This window comes from Pseudophryne corroboree, chromosome 5 (genome assembly GCF_028390025.1).
Source record: "Pseudophryne corroboree isolate aPseCor3 chromosome 5, aPseCor3.hap2, whole genome shotgun sequence".
NCBI classification, from domain to species: domain Eukaryota; kingdom Metazoa; phylum Chordata; class Amphibia; order Anura; family Myobatrachidae; genus Pseudophryne; species Pseudophryne corroboree.
The window spans coordinates 770,847,299-770,859,474 of record NC_086448.1 but is presented as its reverse complement, the minus strand read 5'-3'; the positions used below and the strand labels follow the sequence as shown (position 1 = coordinate 770,859,474).

The window sequence follows — 12,176 nt, the reverse complement described above, 5'->3', positions numbered from 1 at the left end:
TGCGCACATCCCTAGTGTTCCCCGCCGCTGCGCACATCCCTAGTGTTCCCCGCCGCTGCGCACATCCCTAGTGTTCCCCGCCGCTGCGCACATCCCTAGTGTTCCCCGCTGCTGCGCACATCCCTAGTGTTCCCCGCCGCTGCGCACATCCCTAGTGTTCCCCGCCGCTGCGCACATCCCTAGTGTTCCCCGCCGCTGCGCACATCCCTAGTGTTCCCTGCTGCTTCACAGATCCACTGCTCCACAGATCCCTGTTGCCCCCCACTGCGCTCCACTGCTACTCTGATCCCCATTGTGCCCCACAGATCCCTATTGTTCCCCATTGTGTCCCACTGATCTCCTCAGATGCCTATAGCCGCCCTCCCCCACTGCACTCCACAGATCCCTCCTGTCCACCACTGTGCTCCACTGCTACTCTGATCCCCATTGTGCCCCACAGATCCCTATTATTCCCCATTGTGTCCCAATACTGCATAGATCTCTGTTGTTCCCCTCTGCTGCACGGATCCCTCTCATGTGATCACCTGTTCCAGTAATTCCACCCCATAAATAAATACTGCAGTATGTGTCTGGTGATTCCACTGTGTATGATGTTCTACCCACTGATGCTTCCCTGTATATGACAATGTAGTGACATCATGCTGTATATGGTAATCTCAGCAGTGTTACACGAGCCAAACACCTCGAAGCTCCTTAACAGGCCAGGTTATATGGCTATCCATGAATCAGCACAGATCGTTAAATCAAATTGATTGAGGTTCTAATTTATACCTCTTTCAGACCGCCTGAGGCCCCTCGCCACCGCTGTCCCCAATCTGGCATGTTGCTGGGTTGGTGACGTCAGTGGTGATGCAGCGGGGGGCGGCGCTCAGAGATTACATGATCTCCAAGAGCCGCCCGTCCGCACAGAGTGAACAGGAAACTGGTCGCTTCGACCCAGTTTCCCGTTCACACAGCACAGCGAGCCGGGTTGTATACGTGTTCATCCCTGCTCACTACCCGAGTTGGAATACAAAGTCGTTCGACCCGGATTATTCCAACTGGGCCCTTTCAGGCCGCACAGCAACACAGGTTATGTACGCTCGTGCAATAACCCGTGTTCAAAGCTGGCGGTATAAGTCACCTGTGGCCAAGCATGAAAGGGGTATAAGTCACCTGTGGCCAAGCATGGATAAACTTAAAACCTGGACCGTTGGGTGCCTTGAGGACTGCGTTTGAGAACCTCTGGTCAAAACCAAAGCTGGCAGTATCTCCTGTTCGGATCATGTCTGGCATTGCGTAACTTACCACATCGGGGGCGCACAGTTAATCTAGATTTCTCTAACGTCCTAAGTGGATGCTGGGGACTCCGTAAGGACCATGGGGAATAGCGGCTCCGCAGGAGACTGGGCACATCTAAAGAAAGCTTTAGGACTAACTGGTGTGCACTGGCTCCTCCCCCTATGACCCTCCTCCAAGCCTCAGTTAGATTTCTGTGCCCGACGAGAAGGGTGCACACTAGGGGCTCTCCTGAGCTTCTTAGTGAAAGTTTTAGTTTAGGTTTGTTATTTTCAAACAGGCTCACTGCATCGAGGGACTAAGGGGAGAAGAAGCGAACTCACCTGCGTGCAGAGTGGATTGGGCTTCTTGGCTACTGGACATTAGCTCCAGAGGGACGATCACAGGTTCAGCCTGGATGGGTCCCGGAGCAGCGCCGCCGGCCCCCTTACAGAGCCAGAAGAGCGAAGAGGTCCGGAGAAAGCGGCGGCAGAAGACGTTCCTGTCTTCAAATAAGGTAGCGCACTGCAGCTGTGCGCCATTGCTCTCAGCACACTTCACACTCCGGTCACTGAGGGTGCAGGGCGCTGGGGGGGGGGCGCCCTGAGACGCAATGAAACATGACAGAAATACCTTACATGGCAAAAAATGCATCACATATAGCTCCTGGGCTATATGGATGCATTTAACCCCTGCCAGAATATACAAAAAACCGGGAGATAAGGCTGCCGAAAAGGGGGCGGAGCCTATCTCCTCAGCACACTGGCGCCATTTTCCCTCACAGCTCAGTTGGAGGGAAGCTCCCTGGCTCTTCCCTGCACTACAGAAAGGGTTAAAAAAAGAGAGGGGGGCACTATTTAGGCGCAGTATTAAAACATACAGCAGCTATAAGGGGAAAAACACTTATATAAGGTTATCCCTGTATATATATAGCGCTCTGGTGTGTGCTGGCATACTCTCCCTCTGTCTCCCCAAAGGGCTAGTGGGGTCCTGTCCTCTATCAGAGCATTCCCTGTGTGTGTGCTGTGTGTCGGTACGTTTGTGTCGACATGTATGAGGAGAAAAATGATGTGGAGACGGAGCAGAGTGTCTGTAACAGTGATGTCACCCCCTAGGGGGTCGACACCTGAGTGGATGTACTGTTGAAAATTACGTGACAGTGTCAGCTCTATATAAAAAAACAGTGGTTGACATGAGACAGCCGGCTACTCAGCTTGTGCCTGTCCAGACGTCTCCTAGGCCGTCAGGGGCTCTAAAGCGGCCGTTACCTCAGATGGCAGATACAGACGCCGACACGGATACTGACTCCTGTGTCGACGGTGAAGAGACAACCGTGAATTCCAGTAGGGCCACACGTTACATGATTGAGACAATGGCAAATGTTTTTATACATTTCTGATAATACGAGTGCCACCAAAAAGGGGTATTATGTTCGGTGAGGGAAAAACTACCTGTAGTTTTCCTGAATCTGAGAAATAAAATGAGGTGTGTGATGATGCGTGGGTTTCCCCCGATAACAATTGATAATTTCTTAAAAAGTATTGGCTGCATACCCTTTCCCGCCAGAGGTTAGGGTGCGTTGGGAAACACCCCCTAGGGGGGATAAGGCGCTCACACGCTTGTAAGAACAAGGGCTCTACCCTCTCATGAGATGGCCGCCCTTAAGGATCCTGCTGATAGAAAGCAGGAGGGTATCCAAAAAGGTATTTACACACATACTGGTGTTATACTGCGACCAGCTATCGCCTCAGCCTGGAGGTGCAGTGCTGGGGGGGCATGGTCGGATTCCCTGACTGGAAATATTAGGATAGTATATTATTGCCTATAGAGCATTTAAAAGATGCATTTCTATATATGCATGATGCACAGCGGAATAATTGCCGACTGGCATCAAGTATAAGTGCGTTGTCCAATTCTACCAGTAAAATGGTCAGGTCATGCGGATTCCAAACGGCATTTGGAAGTATTGCCTTTGAAAGGGGACATTTGGGGTCGGTCTTTTAGACCTGGTGGCCACGGCAACAGCTGGGAAATCCACGTTTGTACCCCAGGTCGCCTCTCAAAATAAGACGCCGTATTATCAGGCGCAGTCCTTTGTTGGCAAGCGGACAAAAGGTTCCTCTTTTCTGCTCGTGACAGAGGGAGAGGAAAAAGGCTGCAGAGATCAGCCAGTTCCCAGGAACAGAAACCCTTTCCCGCCTCTGCCAAGCCCTCAGTATGACGCTAGGGCTTTACAAGCTCAGGCACGGTGGGGGCCCGTTCTCAATGAATTTCAGTGCGCAGTGGGCTCACTCGCAAGTAGACCCCTGGATCCTTCAGGTAATATCTCAGGGGTACATATTGGAATTCGAGACGTTTCCCCCTCGCCGTTTCCAAAAGTCGGCTTTAACCGACGTCTCCCTCTGACAGGGAGGCAGTTTTGGAAGCCATTCACAAGCTGTATTCCCAGCAGGTGATAATCAAGGTACCCCTCCTGCAACAGGGAACGGGGTATTATTCCACACTATTGTGGTACCGAAGCCAGACGGCTCGGTGAGACCGATTCTAAATCTAAAATCTTTGAACACTTACATACAGAGGTTCAAATTCAAGATTGAGTCACTCAGAGCAGTGATTGCGAACCTGGAAGAAGGGGACTACATGATGTCTCGGGACATCAAGGATGCTTACCTACATGTCCCAATTTACCCTTCTCACCAAGGGTACCTCAGGTTATGGTACAGAACTGTCACTATCAGTTCAGACGCTGCCGTAGGGATGGTCCACGGCACCCCGGGTCTTTACCAAGGTAATGGCCGAAATGATATCCCTTCGAAGGAAGGAAATTTTAGTTATCCCTTACTTGGACGATTCCCTGATAAGGGTAAGATCCAGGGAACAGTTGGAGGTCGGTGTAGCACTATCTCAGGTAGTGTTGCGGCAGCACGATTGGATTCTCAATATTCCAAAATCGCAGCTGGTTCTGACGACTTGTCTTCTGTTTCCTAGGGATGATCCTGGACACAGTCCAGAAAAAAGGTGTTTCTCCCGGAAGAGAGCCAGGGAGTTATCCGAGCTAATCAGGAACCTCCTAAAACCGAACCAAGTCTCAGTGCATCAATGCACAAGGGTTCTGGGTAAAAATGGTGGCTTCCTACGAAGCAATCCCATTCGTTAGATTCCACGCAAGAACTTTCCAGTGGAACCTACTGGACAAATGGTCCGGGTCGCATTTTCAGATGCATCAGCGGATAACCCTGTCACCAAGGACAAGGGTATCCATCCTGTGGTGGTTGCAGAGTGCTCATCTTCTAGAGGGCCGCAGATTCGGCATTCAGGACTGGGTCCTGATGACCACGGATGCCAGCCTGCGAGGCTGGGGAGCAGTCACACAGGGAAGGAATATCCAGGGCTTAGGGTCAAGCCTGGATACATCACTTCACATAAATATCCTGAAGCTAAGGGCCATTTACAATGCTCTAAGCTTAGCGAGACCTCTGCTTCAAGGTCAGCCGGTGTTGATCCAGTCGGACAACATCATGGCAGTCACCCACGTAAACAGACAGGGTGGCACAAGAAGCAGGAGGGCAATGGCAGAAGCTGCAAGGATTCTTCGCTGGGCGGAAAATCATGTGATAGCACTGTCAACAGTATTCATTCCGGGAGTGGACAACTGGGAAGCAGACTTCCTCAGCACGACCTCCACCCGGGAGAGTGGGGACTTCACCCAGAAGTCGTCCACATGTTTAAAAAACTCAACAGGTATTGCGCCAGGTCAAGAGACCCTCAGGCAATAGTTGTAGACGCTCTGGTAACACCGTGGGTGTACCAGTCAGTGTATGTGTTCCCTCCTCTGCCTCTCATACCCAAGGTACTGAGATTGATAAGATGGAGAGGAGAAAGCACTATATTCGTGGCTCCGGATTGGCCAAGAAGGACTTGGTAACCGGAACTTCAAGAGATGCTCACGGAGGATCCGTGGCCTCTACCTCTAAGAAGGGACCTGCTCCAGCAAGGACCCTGTCTGTTCCAAGACTTACCGCGGCTGCGTTTGACGGCATGCCGGTTGAACACCGGATCCTGAAGGAAAAAAGGCATTCCGGATGAAGTCATCCATATCCTGATCTAAAGCCAGGAAGGATGTAACCGCAAAAACATTATCACCGCAATTGGCGAAAATATGTTGCGTAGTGCGAGGCCAGTAAGGCCCGACGGAGGAAATTCAACTGGGTCGATTCCTACATTTCCTGCAAACAGGAGTGTCTATGGGCCTGAAATTGGGGTCCATTAAGGTTCAGATTTCGGCCCTGTCAATTTTCTTCCAAAAAAGAACTAGCTTCAGTCCCTGAAGTTTAGACGTTTGTAAAAGGGGTACTGCATATACAGCCTCCTTTTGTGCCTCCAGTGGCAATTTGGGATCTCAATGTAGTTTGGGTTCCAAAAGTCACATTGGTTTGAACCACTTAAATCTGTGGAGTTAAAATATCTCACATGGAAAGTGGTCATGCTGTTGGCCCTGGCCTGGGCCAGGCGCGTGTCAGAATTGGCGGCTTTATCCTGTAAAAGCCCTTATCTGATTTTCCATTCGGACAGGGCGGAATTGAGGACTCGTCCTCAGTTTCTCCCTAAGGTGGTTCCAGCGTTTTCACCTGAACCAACCTATTGTGGTGCCTGCGGCTACTAGGGACTTGGAGGAATCCAAGTTGCTGGATGTTGTCAGGGCCCTGAAAATATTTCCAGGACGGTTGGAGTCAGGAAATCTGACTCGCTGTTTATCCTGTATGCACCCAACAAGCTGGGTGCTCCTGCTTCTAAGCAGACTATTGCTCGTTGGATTTGTAGTACAATTCAGCTTGCACATTCTGTGGCAGGCCTGCCACAGCTAAAATCTGTAAAAGCCCGTTCCACAAGGAAAGTGGGCTCATCTTGGGCGGCTGCCCGAGGGGTCTCGGCTTTACAACTTTGCCGAGCAGCTACTTGGTCAGGGGCAAACACGTTTGCTAAATTCTACAAATTTGATACCCTGGCTGAGGAGGACCTGGAGTTCTCTCATTCGGTGCTGCAGGGTCATCCGCACTCTCCCGCCCGTTTGGGAGCTTTGGTATAATCCCCATGGTCCTTACGGAGTCCCCAGCATCCACTTAGGACGTTAGAGAAAATAAGAATTTACTTACCGATAATTCTATTTCTCATAGTCCGTAGTGGATGCTGGGCGCCCATCCCAAGTGCGGATTGTCTGCAATACTTGTACATAGTTATTGTTACAAAAATCGGGTTATTATTGTTGGGAGCCATCTTTTCAGAGGCTCCTCTGTTATCATACTGTTAACTGGGTTCGGATCACAAGTTATACGGTGTGATTGGTGTGGCTGGTATGAGTCTTACCCGGGATTCAAAATCCTTCCTTATTGTGTACGCTCGTCCGGGCACAGTTCCCAACTGAGGCTTGGAGGAGGGTCATAGGGGGAGGAGCCAGTGCACACCAGTTAGTACTAAAGCTTTCTTTAGATGTGCCCAGTCTCCTGCGGAGCCGCTATTCCCCATGGTCCTTACGGAGTCCCCAGCATCCACTACGGACTATGAGAAATAGAATTATCGGTAAGTAAATTCTTATTTTCCTTTATAGAATTTGCATAATGAGCACCGAAAACTCTGCAATCACCCACTTTATGACCTTTGAGATTTATCAAAGCTTGGAGAGAAAGAAAGTACCAACCAATCAGCTCCTAACCCCTGTAACATGGCAGTTGGGAGCTGATTGGTTAGTACTCTATCTATTTCCACTATGGGTGGAGGGGTATCCTATTAGCCCCGCTAACTTTTCAGGCTTTCAAGACAGCCTCCTCCCTCCCCCTTCCCCCCCCCCACGATTTTAGCCTATTTTTTTTCAGCCTGACAAATTCCCACTTGCGGGTGATTGCACAAGATCCATATGTTATCGCAGCTCTGAAGGGATGCTTATCGGGGATTATGCATCCGTTGCCTGAGGCATCCTGACACAACATCCTAGCACAAAATAGACTAGCTCTGTAAACAGTGTGTAGAGAGCACATATGTGGCCGGAACACTCCATAGACATTAACAGGGAAGCATTGATTGGCTGAGAGCATAGTAAAGTTTCTATGGAGATGGGGGGTAATTGGGGGAACCCCACGCCGTTCCCTCCCCCCCCCCCCCCCACCCACACACCTTTTTTCAGTGTTGGCCTAGGCTCAGAGGTCCGGGGATGGCTACTGATTTGAAAGGACACACACCCGTTTTTTTTTATTTTTTAACTAAATTTTTTTTTCACATAAGGAAGCCTGCGGAGATTTATACTGATCTGTGTAGTGCATCCACAGCTGGAGGAGCATTATGCAGCCTGCTCATTATTCCGTTTTCATCTGACGTGTGCTGTGGTACAGTCTCTTCACCCAATATTTTAGACCAATGTGAGGGAGGAATCACAAATAAGACTTTTATAGGTTTGTATGATCATATTGGGACTTCGGAACATAAATTAAATCGAAACTACAATTGCATAGAAAGTGTGATTGTACAAATGTGTACCCAGCTTAAGGAAGTGGGGGTGGCTTTGCAGAACTAAGTCAGCACTCGGCCACATGCGGCAAGCAACTTCTGATTCTTTTGCTGCTTATATAATGGTAGATGCTCAATCAGCTTAATTATATCATTCAGGTGCTCGAAAGGGAGGGGTATTTCTAAGCAAGAGAAAAAGAGACATTGTTTCCCCCAGCACCCTGAATGATATCATTATCATCATCAGAGATCTTGGTTACACATATTTGCGCAAATTTGTGTAACCAAGATCTCTGAATTCTAATATTATGTGGGATTTATATCTGGTTACTGTTATCATTTAGGGTGCTGGGGGAAACAATGTCTCTCTTTTTTTTCTTTTGCTACTTAATAAGAGCTGCGTAAACATTTAAGAATAATGCTGCTTTCAGATCGCAAATGCCGGATCCCACCCGGTAAGAGAAACGTGTCCTCACCGGGTGGGATCCGGCATTTGCGCTCCTTTGCCAGCTTTCCGACCTGGCAATATGCTGGGTCGGTTGCCATAGCAGCGGGGGGCGCAGCAGGGGTGGGGGTGGAGGCGGCGCCGGGAGATGAGCTCATCTCCTGCGCCGCCTCTCCCTATGCTGTGAATGGGAGCCGGGTCGCATCGGAACGGCTCCCATTCACACTGCACCTGACCCGGTATTCAACCCGGTAATAACCCTTCTTTCTCTGACGTCCTAAGTGGATGCTGGGGACTCTGTCAGGACCATGGGGAATAGCGGCTCCGCAGGAGACAGGGCACAAAAGTAAAAGCTTTAGGATCAGGTGGTGTGCACTGGCTCCTCCCCCTATGACCCTCCTCCAAGCCTCAGTTAGGTTTTTGTGCCCGGCCGAGAAGGGTGCAATCTAGGTGGCTCTCCTAAAGAGCTGCTTAGAGTAAAAGTTTTGTTAGGTTTTTTATTTTCAGTGAGTCCTGCTGGCAACAGGCTCACTGCAACGAGGGACTTAGGGGAGAAGAAGTGAACTCACCTGCGTGCAGGATGGATTGGCTTCTTAGGCTACTGGACACTAGCTCCAGAGGGACGATCACAGGTACAGCCTGGATGGGTCACCGGAGCCGCGCCGCCGACCCCCTTGCAGATGCTGAAGAGAGAAGAGGTCCAGAAATCGGCGGCTGAAGACTTCTCAGTCTTCATGAGGTAGCGCACAGCACTGCAGCTGTGCGCCATTGCTCTCAGCACACTTCACACCAACGGTCACTGAGGGTGCAGGGCGCTGGGGGGGGCGCCCTGGGCAGCAATGAAAGTACCTATGCTGGCTAAAAATACATCACATATAGCCTCTGGGGCTATATGGATGTATTTAACCCCTGCCAGGTTGTCAGAAAAACGGGAGGAGAAGCCCGCCGAAAAGGGGGCGGGGCCTATTCTCCTCAGCACACAGCGCCATTTTCCTACACAGCTCCGCTGCTAGGAAGGCTCCCAGGCTCTCCCCTGCACTGCACTACAGAAACCGGGTTAAAACAGAGAGGGGGGGGATTTTGTGTGGCGATATTATAATATATTAAGATGCTATAAGGGAAAACACTTATATAAGGTTGTCCCTGTATAATTATAGCGTTTTGGTGTGTGCTGGCAAACTCTCCCTCTGTCTCCCCAAAGGGCTAGTGGGGTCCTGTCCTCTATCAGAGCATTCCCTGTGTGTGTGCTGTGTGTCGGTACGTGTGTGTCGACATGTATGAGGACGATGTTGGTGAGGAGGCGGAGCAATTGCCTGTAATGGTGATGTCACTCTCTAGGGAGTCGACACCGGAATGGATGGCTTATTTAGGGAATTACGTGATAATGTCAACACGCTGCAAGGTCGGTTGACGACATGAGACGGCCGGCAAACCAATTAGTACCTGTCCAGGCGTCTCAAACACAGTCAGGGGCTTTAAAACGCCCATTACCTCAGTCGGTCGACACAGACACGGACACTGACTCCAGTGTCGACGGTGAAGAAACAAACGTATTTTCCATTAGGGCCACACGTTACATGTTAAGGGCAATGAAGGAGGTGTTACATATTTCTGATACTACAAGTACCACAAAAAAGGGTATTATGTGGGGTGTGAAAAAACTACCTGTAGTTTTTCCTGAATCAGATAAATTAAATGAAGTGTGTGATGATGCGTGGGTTTCCCCCGATAGAAAATTATTGGCGTTATACCCTTTCCCGCCAGAAGTTAGGGCGCGTTGGGAAACACCCCCTAGGGTGGATAAGGCGCTCACACGCTTATCAAAACAAGTGGCGTTACCGTCTCCAGATACGGCCGCCCTCAAGGAGCCAGCTGATAGGAGGCTGGAAAATATCCTAAAAAGTATATACACACATACTGGTATTATACTGCGACCAGCGATCGCCTCAGCCTGGATGTGCAGCGCTGGGGTGGCTTGGTCGGATTCCCTGACTGAAAATATTGATACCCTTGACAGGGACAGTATTTTATTGACTATAGAGCATTTAAAGGATGCATTTCTATATATGCGAGATGCACAGAGGGATATTTGCACTCTGGCATCAAGAGTAAGTGCGATGTCCATGTCTGCCAGAAGATGTTTATGGACACGACAGTGGTCAGGTGATGCAGATTCCAAACGGCACATGGAAGTATTGCCGTATAAAGGGGAGGAGTTATTTGGGGTCGGTCCATCGGACCTGGTGGCCACGGCAACAGCTGGAAAATCCACCTTTTTTACCCCAAGTCACATCTCAGCAGAAAAAGACACCGTCTTTTCAGCCTCAGTCCTTTCGTCCCCATAAGGGCAAGCGGGCAAAAGGCCAGTCATATCTGCCCAGGGGTAGAGGAAAGGGAAGAAGACTGCAGCACGCAGCCCCTTCCCAGGAACAGAAGCCCTCCACCGCTTCTGCCAAGTCCTCAGCATGACGCTGGGGCCGTACAAGCGGACTCGGGTGCGGTGGGGGGTCGTCTCAAGAGTTTCAGCGCGCAGTGGGCTCACTCGCAAGTGGACCCCTGGATCCTACAAGTAGTATCCCAGGGGTACAGATTGGAAATTCGAGACGTCTCCCCCTCGCAGGTTCCTGAAGTCTGCTTTACCAACGTCTCCCTCCGACAGGGAGGCAGTATTGGAAAAAATTCACAAGCTGTATTCCCAGCAGGTGATAATCAAAGTATCCCTCCTACAACAAGGAAAGGGGTATTATTCCACACTATTTGTGGTACTGAAGCCAGACGGCTCGGTGAGACCTATTCTAAATCTGAAATCTTTTAACACTTACATACAAAGGTTCAAATCAAGATGGAGTCACTCAGAGCAGTGATAGCGAACCAGGAAGAAGGGGACTATATGGGGTCCCTGGACATCAAGGATGCTTACCTCCATGTCCCAAATTGCCCTTCTCACCAAGGGTACCTCAGGTTCGTGGTACAGAACTGTCACTATCAGTTTCAGACGCTGCCGTTTGGATTGTCCACGGCACCCCGGGTCTTTACCAAGGTAATGGCCGAAATGATGATTCTTCTTCAAAGAAAAGGCGTCTTAATTATCCCTTACTTGGACGATCTCCTGATAAGGGCAAGGTCCAGAGAACAGTTGGAGGTCGGAGTAGCACTATCTCAAGTAGTTCTACGACAGCACGGGTGGATTCTAAATATTCCAAAATCGCAGCTGATTCCGACGACACGTCTGCTGTTCCTAGGGATGATTCTGGACACAGTCCAGAAAAAGGTGTTTCTCCCGGAGGAGAAAGCCAGGGAGTTATCCGAGCTAGTTAGGAACCTCCTAGAACCAGGCCAAGTGTCAGTGCATCAATGCACAAGAGTCCTGGGAAAAATGGTGGCTTCTTACGAAGCGATTCCATTCGGCAGATTTCACGCAAGAATTTTTCAGTGGGATCTGCTGGACGAATGGTCCGGATCGCATCTTCAGATGCATCAACGGATAATCCTGTCTCCAGGGACAAGGGTGTCTCTTCTGTGGTGGCTGCTGAGTGCTCATCTACTAGAGGGCAGCAGATTCGGCATTCAGGACTGGGTCCTGGTGACCACGGATGCCAGCCTGAGAGGCTGGGGAGCAGTCACACAGGGAAGAAATTTCCAAGGAGTGTGGTCAAGTCTGGAGACTTCTCTCCACATAAATATACTGGAGCTAAGGGCAATTTACAATGCTCTGAGCCTAGGAAGACCTCTGCTTCAAAGTCAACCGGTGCTGATCCAGTCGGACAACATCACGGCAGTCGCCCACGTAAACAGACAGGGCGGCACAAGAAGCAGGAGGGCAATGGCAGCAAGGATTCTTCGCTGGGCGAAAAATCATGTGATAACACTGTCAGCGGTGTTCATTCCGGGAGTGGACAACTGGGAAGCAGACTTCCTCAGCAGGCACGACCTCCACCCGGGAGAGTGGGGACTTCATCTGGAAGTCTTCCACATG

The 12,176-nt window shown here is 50.2% G+C and overlaps 1 protein-coding gene across 3 annotated transcripts in view; it reads left to right on the top strand.

The window, feature by feature from the left end:
• The window catches only part of LRP12 (LDL receptor related protein 12), a 163,181-nt gene that overhangs the window by 21,264 nt on the left and 129,741 nt on the right, over nucleotides 1-12,176 (top strand). The window contains exon 2 of one of the 3 annotated variants that reach the window (XM_063924308.1): nucleotides 7,578-7,700. The exons of 1 other annotated variant lie outside the window; for it this stretch is intronic. The gene's annotated coding sequence lies outside the window, so the exon portion shown is untranslated. Of the gene's footprint in view, nucleotides 1-7,533; nucleotides 7,701-12,176 lie in introns of all 3 variants that reach the window. One more of the 3 variants, XM_063924307.1, reaches the window with a different exon arrangement.